Source organism: Mastomys coucha, unplaced genomic scaffold, assembly GCF_008632895.1.
Source record: "Mastomys coucha isolate ucsf_1 unplaced genomic scaffold, UCSF_Mcou_1 pScaffold23, whole genome shotgun sequence".
Lineage (NCBI taxonomy): Eukaryota > Metazoa > Chordata > Mammalia > Rodentia > Muridae > Mastomys > Mastomys coucha.
The window spans coordinates 88,219,057-88,227,533 of record NW_022196906.1 but is presented as its reverse complement, the minus strand read 5'-3'; the positions used below and the strand labels follow the sequence as shown (position 1 = coordinate 88,227,533).

The 8,477-nt window shown below is 47.5% G+C and overlaps 1 long non-coding RNA gene across 1 annotated transcript; it reads left to right on the top strand.

Annotated features, from left to right (window-relative positions):
* Positions 1–4,811: 4,811 nt before the first annotated feature.
* Positions 4,812–7,576, top strand: LOC116073183. Its single transcript, XR_004111708.1, has 3 exons — positions 4,812–4,858; positions 5,591–5,647; positions 6,509–7,576. It is a non-coding gene; the product is annotated as an uncharacterized LOC116073183 (long non-coding RNA).
* Positions 7,577–8,477: the final 901 nt, after the last annotated feature.

Below are 8,477 nucleotides of genomic sequence, written 5' to 3'. Positions count from 1 at the left end.
AGAAGAAGAAGAAGAAGAAGAAGAAGAAGAAGAAGAAGAAGAAGAAGAAGAAGAAGAAAAAGAAAGAGGAGGAGGAGGAGGAGAGAGGAGAGAGGAGAGGAGAGACAGGCCAGGAACACATGGAAAGAAATGGAGGGGGGGATGGGGAGAGAAGGGACAGAGAACATAAGAGAGAGTAAGAGGGTAAGTGAGAAGAGGGGCAAACAGCCCCTTCTATAGTGAGTCAGGCATACCTGGTTGTTGCCAGGTAACTGTGGGATGGAGCCTTGAAGGAATGCTAACACGTGAGGTGATATGTCAGGTAGGCCTTAAGATAGTTTTCTATTTCCTTGAAGCATGGTTGTCATTTCATGCCAGTAACATTTATATACTCAGCCTATTTTAAAAGGGGGCGTCCAGGCTGGAGAGATGGCTCAGTGGTTAAGAGCTCTGACTTCTCTTCCAGAGGCCCTGACTTTAATTCCCAGCAACCACATGGTGGCTCACAGCCATCTGTAATGAGATCTGACGCCCTCTTTTGGTCTGTATGAAGACAGATAGAGTGTACTCATATACATAAAATAACTAAATAAAACCTTTTTAAAAATAACAAAAACCAAAAGGGGGCCTGCTACAAAGACAATACCAGAAAAGAGAAAGAACTTTAGGGCTCCACCCATCCTGCCTAAAGATCATAGGCTACGGACTGTTGGCCCAGTGAGGGGAGGAAAGACTGTTGGCCCAGTGAGGGGAGGAAAGACTGTTGGCCCAGTGAGGGGAGGAAATGGGTCAGCCTCCTACTTAGGAAACCCACACCTGTCAACCAGGTGACGCCTCGATCCCCTCAGAGGGTGCCTGTTCCAAGGGATCAAAAGTAGAAGCGGAAAGCAGTCAAAGCCACTTCTGACAGGTCACAAGTACAAGGTAAGCATTCTGTCCTGCACGGACCACTGTGGAAATGTGGGAAGAGGAACCAAAAAGTGCTCAGTTATTTGTTTTTAAAGCCTTTGTGCTTTGGTACAAGTTGGTCTGAACCCCTGTAACAGTGAAGGGAGCCAACCTCTCTGTCCTTTGAAGTTTAGTAATTGATCCCACTGGAATTACTGACAGACGTTAAGAGGACAGAAGGGGCGTGCGAATGGATTCTGTGCAAGTGCAGTGCAGGGGCATCACAGGAGTGCAAAGGGAGTGCTTAGGGATGTAGATGAGATTTAGCGTTAAGTGTCCCCTTCTTCACAAGAGAGAGCTGGGTGTGGAGATGGGGCTGTGAGCACTTCTGGAGCAATAGGAACAGACCACCCTCCCCCTGTCTGGTAAACATACTTGAAATCAAACAATAGGCCAGAACAAAGTAAGCCCTAGGAGATAAGGTGACAAGTTATGGGAAAGTGGGGGCCCGTAGTGGGGTCTAGGGGGTGAAAGTACAAAGGCTGCTTTGCCTTTGTTTTTTCTTCTGAAAGGGCTTCAGGGGGATAGGGTACTGGAGATAGGACCACCAGAAAAACCCTAAGACTGCTTCTTACACTGATGCTAAGCAGTCCACACTGGGGACCGTTTTCAGAATTCCAACAGTGCCATCCATACCTGGAAACCAGCATCGCACCAGAGCTAGCTGCTCTTGTACTGTGAGAACCCTGTCAGTACCCTGCTGAGACCTTTGAGTTCTGAGCTCTAAATCAAGCCCTAGATGTGTGAGAAGTTTCCTTAACTCCACCCACATCAAAAGGGGACCATTCATTCCAGTGGAGCTCTTCAAACTTCTAAGTGATGTTCATCATCAGTTGCAGTGAGTTTTTGCCTAACTAGCTCAAACTACATCACTTTAATGCCAGCCTAAATGGACTTAAAAAGTATATCATGAAACAATATTCAATACTTGAGAGACAAAGTCTTGCTACGTGGCTCTGGCTGGGCTGGAACTCACTATATAGAGCCCAGGCGATTCTCCTGCCTCTGTATCTCAAGGGCTGAGATTGCAGGCATGAGCCACCATACCTGGCTGTAACTGTTGAATTGCGGAAACAAAAGCACAGATCTAGCTTCCTCCACCCCCTTGTAAACTTAGGTTTCTTTTATCTTTTGTTTCTACTGCCCAGGTTCTGATGTGTCTTTCTTACTTGTAAGTAGGGCTGGTTGCTGGATCAGACTACCCACTCTCCTCTTGCTTTTCCTTTTGAAATCACTCAGTTTCCCAGATGCCTCCTCTTCAATCCCATGACTTATAAGTCAGACAAATGCCTGATTTGTTCAGACACATCCAGTTACTTTCACCACACTAAGCTGACTGGTTCTACACAAGAGATGACTTCCAGCCACTAACTAGTTTGGATCTCTTGCTTCTTTTTGTTTTTGTTTGGTTGTTTGGTTTTTGGTTTTTTGTTTGTTTGTTTGTTTGTTTTTAACCCAGCTGGCCCCTCTCACTGTGTCTTATCTCACCAGAATTTGAGTATACATCACTGGAATAAGGCCATGTGAGTTTTGCCACCTGTAACCAGTGAACCATCTTGCACTTACCTAGCAATCTTAATGTGCCCTCTGTGGATCTTCCTGGTACTTCCCACATAAATGATGGTCAGATTTCTGAAACTGCCATGTGCAGTGACTTCTAGAAGTTTCCCGGCTCCTCTCTTATTGGAAACCTAAGACAGCAGCTCTCAAAATGCTAGATTCGAAGAAGCAATCGCTTCTATGACAAACAGACAAACTAGGATGTGGCAGTTAGATGAAAAGCAATATAGTGGGCATACGTGAACACTTTCCTGATTCAAACCAGTCTAATTTTATGTATATATTGAGGTATGCATATGTGTTATTTTTAAAACTAGAAACGTTAAAAAAAATAGGTAGACATTACATACTATAACTATTACTATTTTAAATGTATAATAATATCATAGTGCAGTTTTTCTTTAAATTCTTATTTCTTTAGTTGGCTGGAACATTTGGGTGGCAGGAGGATTAAGATGAAGCCAGTCTGAGCTATGTAGTGAGATCCTTATCTCAAAAGACACAAAGCAGACAAAAAAAAAAAAAAACGACTCACACAACTTACTTGTTTGATATAATACAGACGAAATCACATGATGTCTGGAAGTAAAGACAGAATTCTCCAACAGGTGCTTGCAGGAGGGAGGGGGAATCCAGGAAGTGCTTAGAGGGAGGAGGAGAAGTCTGGCAGGGGCTTGGAGGGGGGAGGAGAAGTCTGGCAGGGGCTTGGAGGGAGTGGAGAAACCAGCAGGTGTGTGCAGGGAGGAGGGGTGAATCCAGCAGGTGCTTACAAGAGAGTCCAGCAGGAACTTAGAGGAGTCCAACAGGTGCTTAGGGGAGAGGAGTCCAGTGGGTGCTTAGGGGAGAGGAGTCCAGTGGGTGCTTAGGGGAGAGGAGTCCAGTGGGTCTTTAGAGGAGAGGAGTTCAGCAGGTCTTTAGATATTTAGCTGGGCAGGAATGGGGGAGGAATCTAGCAGGTGCTTAGAGGAGAGGAGCTCAGCAGGTGCTTAGAGGAGTAGAGCAGGTGCTTAGAGGAGCTCAGCAGGTGCTTAGAGGAATAGAGCAGGTGCTTAGGGGCAGAGTCCAGCAGGTGCCAGAGGATTGCAGAGGCATAAATAATTGTGTTGACAACTGCGCAAACTAAGAGACAGACACATGGAAGTTCAGCATCTTTCTTTTTTACACACTCTTTGTATCTTTCCATAAGTAACCATTTAAAATAAGAGCAGTGCAAAAGGCAAGTTCTTTCTCCATGGTTTGCTCGGCCTGGACTTTCACTGAGAGAGTTGGTCCAGCTAGCTCTCCCAGCTCCACCTTGTTTATTTAGTTGGTTTTTGGAGTCCCCTCCTTCCAACTGACAGCGGCAGCTAAAACAATTCCTTTCTTTCTAGCTTACTTGTTTTGAAGAATCCAACACTTCCCTCTTTGCTGGCAACCCTCTCAGTCTTCCTGCCTAGCCCATGTCCATTCCTTTGTATCAATCACTGATCTGCAAGAGCTACCTTCTATCAGCAGCCCCCAGTGGGCAAACTGGGCTGAGACCCAGATCAATGCCTCAGTCAACTCATATCAGAGAAGCTGCTTCTTACACTGTATTGGAATTAACACAGAGATTCACAACTGGACAATAGTACGAGACTTAGGAGCACTCAGGTCTAAATGAGAGCCCTTTTCCGCCTGAAATGCTCAACAATCTATGCAGAAGGCAGAAGAGGAGGCGAAATAAAACTGTAAGAGATAGCAAGTTGGTGGCTAACTCCAAGGATCCAGTGCCTCCTGGAGACAATAGAATTGATAAATATATGATCTCACAGAGATTTCAGCCGCATACCCAAGACCTGCACAGGTTCAACCATCATGATCATGGTCCCCAACCTACATTTTAGAAGTATTGAAACTCCATTTCCTTCCAGTATGCTAATGAAAGACCCACCCACAGGACAGACAGGCATTACCAGATTAGCAGGGGAATTCAGCTTAGCCTTGAAGCTCTCTTTGATGTGGAATTTGCATGTTCATGATGAGGATATATAGTGGTTTTAATAGAAGTGGCACTATTTGGAGGTGTGGCCTTGTTGGAATGGGTGTGGCCTTGTTGGAGGAAGTATGAAACTGTGGGCATGGGCTTTAAGACCCTTGTCCTGGCCGGGCAGTGGTGGCGCAAGCCTTTAATCCCAGCACGTTCCAGGACAGCCAAGACTACACAGAGAAACCATGTCTCAAAAACAAAACAAAATAAAACAAACAAACAAACAAAAAAACCCTTGTCCTAGCTGCCCGGAATCCAGTCTTCTCCTAACTGCCTTTGGAACTCTCAGCTCCTCCAGCCCCAAGTCTTCCTGGATGCTGCCATGTTACTACCTTGATGATAATGGACTGAAGCTCTGAACCTGTGAGCCAGCCCCAATTATATACTATTCAATAGTTGCCTTGGTCATGGTGTCTGTTCATAGAAGTAAAACCCTAACTAAGACAGGATACAACCAAGCCTGTGTCTAAGCTTTAGGAACCTGGCTGCAAAGGCAAGTCCTGTGTTGTGTCTCTAGTATGGACATTGCCTGCCTGTGGAAAGATGTTGCTAAGTTAAGCCTCCTACCTCCTGGTCACATGGAGGAGTCAGGAAATGAGGCAGAGAGAGGAGAGAGAGAGAGAAAGAGAGAGAGAGGCAGAGAGAGAGAGAGAGAGAGAGAGAGAGAGAGAGAGACAGAGACAGAGACAGAGAGAGAGAGACAGAGAGACAGAGAGACAGAGACAGAGAGAGAGACAGAGAGAGAGAGACAGAGAGACAGAGAGAGAGACAGAGAGAGAGAGACAGAGAGACAGAGAGCAACAGAGAGAGAATGGGGGGAGAGAGAACATGTTTCAAGGGTACCAGGGTTATATTCTGTCCATAGGAGAGAGATAGAATAGGTCTACAGGGCCATAGGCTTCCTTGTTGGTAAATGTGTCCTTACTGAGCCAAGCCAGAACCCATGTGGAGACAAGGAGCTATTGGAGCTCCTAAATTTGAGTTTTAAAGCTGAGAATGTAGATGACTTGACTGACTTCAGAAGGCTGACTTCAAGTGATTCATCTCCTTAGACAGTTCTGGGTTTCAGATGTTTTCCCGTCTCTTCCCAAACAGGGTTCAAACTCAGCTCTGCCACCCGAAGCATGGGAGTGAACTCACGCTCTTTGTAAGGTATACATCTCTGTATTGTCTATGACCCTCTCCCGGGTATGGGAGACCTTCACAAGTCCTAAACTTTAAGCTTCTCTGTTCCATTCCTTCCCAGCACACAAGCAGCATCTATAATGGAGCAATCCCTCAGCCAAGAGAACGGGAGTGGGAAGAGCTAGCTCAGCGATGGGCACGCCTCTGTTGGTACATGGGGGAGGGGAGAGTCTAGAGCACTAGTGCTCTGGAAAGTAAACTACAAATGCATCTGGAAAATGATGCTGGGCTACAGTGTCCTGCCCCCAGTTCAGAGGAAGCGTGCGTTTCATTGTCCTCCAGCTCCACTCCCCACCCAGCTTCTGCTCCCCCTGCCAAGGATAACAGAGCAGAGGAGTCTCATCGTGAAAACAAGAGACAGCCAGCCCCTCAAGGCATCCCTCTTGAAAGAGTCACACTGCCACCTGCTACCCTCACCAGATCTCCACCTTCTGTCTTGCTTCTACCCCTATCCAGCGTCTTCCTAGTCTCAGATTGGACAAGGTCTTTATTTCTTTGGTTATGTGTGCATACAGATGTGTGTCTACCATAGTGCATGTGTAGAGGTCAGAGGACAGCTCAACTCTTTGGAGCCAGTTTCCTTCGGCCACCTTAGGAGACACGGGGATTACACTCGGTTCCTCCAGCCTGAACACAAAGGCCTTTAAGTAATGAGTTAATCTCACCAGTCCAGGGCAAAGTTCTTTTCACTATAGGGCTGTGCAGTACATGTTCATGCCCTGAGCTGTGTCAACTTAAGAACTCAGAGTGGCTGTGGCAGCTCTAGCCATCACGCTCATATTAAGAGAGAAAATGACACAAAGATGTTGTGTCTTTCCTTTGCAACAGTGGAAACTCCGGGAGAAGAACTCCAGCTGCCTGTGTCTTCTATTCTGCAGGCCTGGCTGACTGCCTGCAGACATGTCACAGAGAGGTCAATCAATGTACAAGGCCTACCATGAGACCCTTTGCTGAGACTCAAAGCCTGCGTGGAATGCCTCTGCCTCAGGCACATAAAGGTTCACTCCTGAGGAGAGACTGCAACTTGTAGTCCCTCAGTGGTGCACCACAAAAGCCCCCTCTACACTACAAAGGCCACAAAGCAGTGGCAGGCCCCTCCTTCCCACCCCAGCCTACAGCCAGGTGAGATGCCCCTGCTGGAGCTGTCAAAAGTGGTGATGTCTGTCAAAATGGCCGCACTGCAACATCTCAGCCTGCAACTGTTCTAGGAGCTGTCCAAGGTGGTGCATCTCCTTTCCCACATCAGCTCATAAAAACACCAAGGCAAGACCAGTCCCACAAGTGCTGTCCACAGTGGCAGTACCACCCCTCCAGCCACCCTCCCACCCCGCAGCCCCACAGAGATGATGCCTCATCAAAAGTCAGCTGTAGCAGGGCAGTGGTAGTGCATGCCTTTAATCCTAGCACTTGGGAGGCAGAGGCAGGTGGATTTCTGAGTTCGAGGCCAGCCTGGTCTACAGAGTGAGTTCCAGGACAGCCAGGGCTATACCCTGTCTCGGGGAGAGGGTGGGGAAGTTGGCTGTAGCTGGGAAGGACTTCCCACCCTAAACCAAGGGCCTGATACAGGAAAAAGGAGGTGAAAAAAAGCCACCAATCCCTAAGCAGGAAAACTCACCAATCCCTAAGCTACACACACACACACACACACACACACACACACACACACACACACACAATCCTTGAGCACAAAAACCCACCAATCCCTGAGCCCCTTCCAAGCTCAGGACATGAAATCCCACCAATCCTCACTTTGGAAATCTCTGCCCTGAGAAGCTCCGGCTCCTCTGAAATCCTATATAAGCACTGCCCCTTTGTCCAATACCCTGGGAGCAGAGGACAGCCATCCCTGGATTTGTCCCTCCACACCCTGGTCCCTCTAATACATCTCTTTCATGAGATTTGCTGCCTGGTGTGACTTTGCCCTTGGAAGAAGCCAAGAGGAAAAGAAGCAATGAAGAGAAGGTGCAGGGCCTAGGCTCCTGAGCTCCTCTGCTCAGCTGGGGATGCCCTCCCCTGGGAGCTGCAGCACCTCTGCTGAGCACGCCCTTCCACTGGGACACTGTCTCACATCAGAGCCGTGTGGTTCTCGGACCCCCATGTCTCAGGATGTCCTTTCGCTGGGATACCTTCAGAGCTATACAGTTCCTGGGCTTCCCGAGTCCCAGGATACCCTCCCATCCAAGCACTTACACAACTGCCTTGTTTAGTGGGATGTAGACCCATAGATCTCAGTAAGTGCTGGGTGGGTAAGGTGTCCCCATTTACTTTCTATTGTTGAGATAAGCACCACAAACCAAAGTAACTAGGGGAGGAAAGGGCTTTTTTTGTTTTGTTTTGTTTTTTGTTTGTTTTGGCTTATATGCCACCATCACAGTCCGTCACTGAGGGAAGTCAAGGCAGGAACTGAAGCAGAGATCATGAAGGAATGCTGTTTACTGGTTTGCTCCTCATGGCTTGCACAACCTGTTTTTGTAAAGAGCAGGTCCACCTTCCTAGGGTTGGGACCTTCCCAGGGTTGGCACCACTCACAGTGGGCGTGACCCTTCCATATCAATCAGTTACAAGGCCTATAGGCCTGCCTACAGATCAATCTGATAGAGGCATTGTTCTAATTTAGGTTCCCTTTTCCCACATGACCATAGCTTGTGTCAAGCTGACAAAAACTAGACAGTACAGATGGTCCCGTCTGCACATTTAGCAATGTAAGGCATCAACAGCTCATGCTGACAGCACCCAGTATTGGTCCTAGAAGCTATGACCAGAAAACCACAAGAAATTTCAGAGATCATTCAATTCA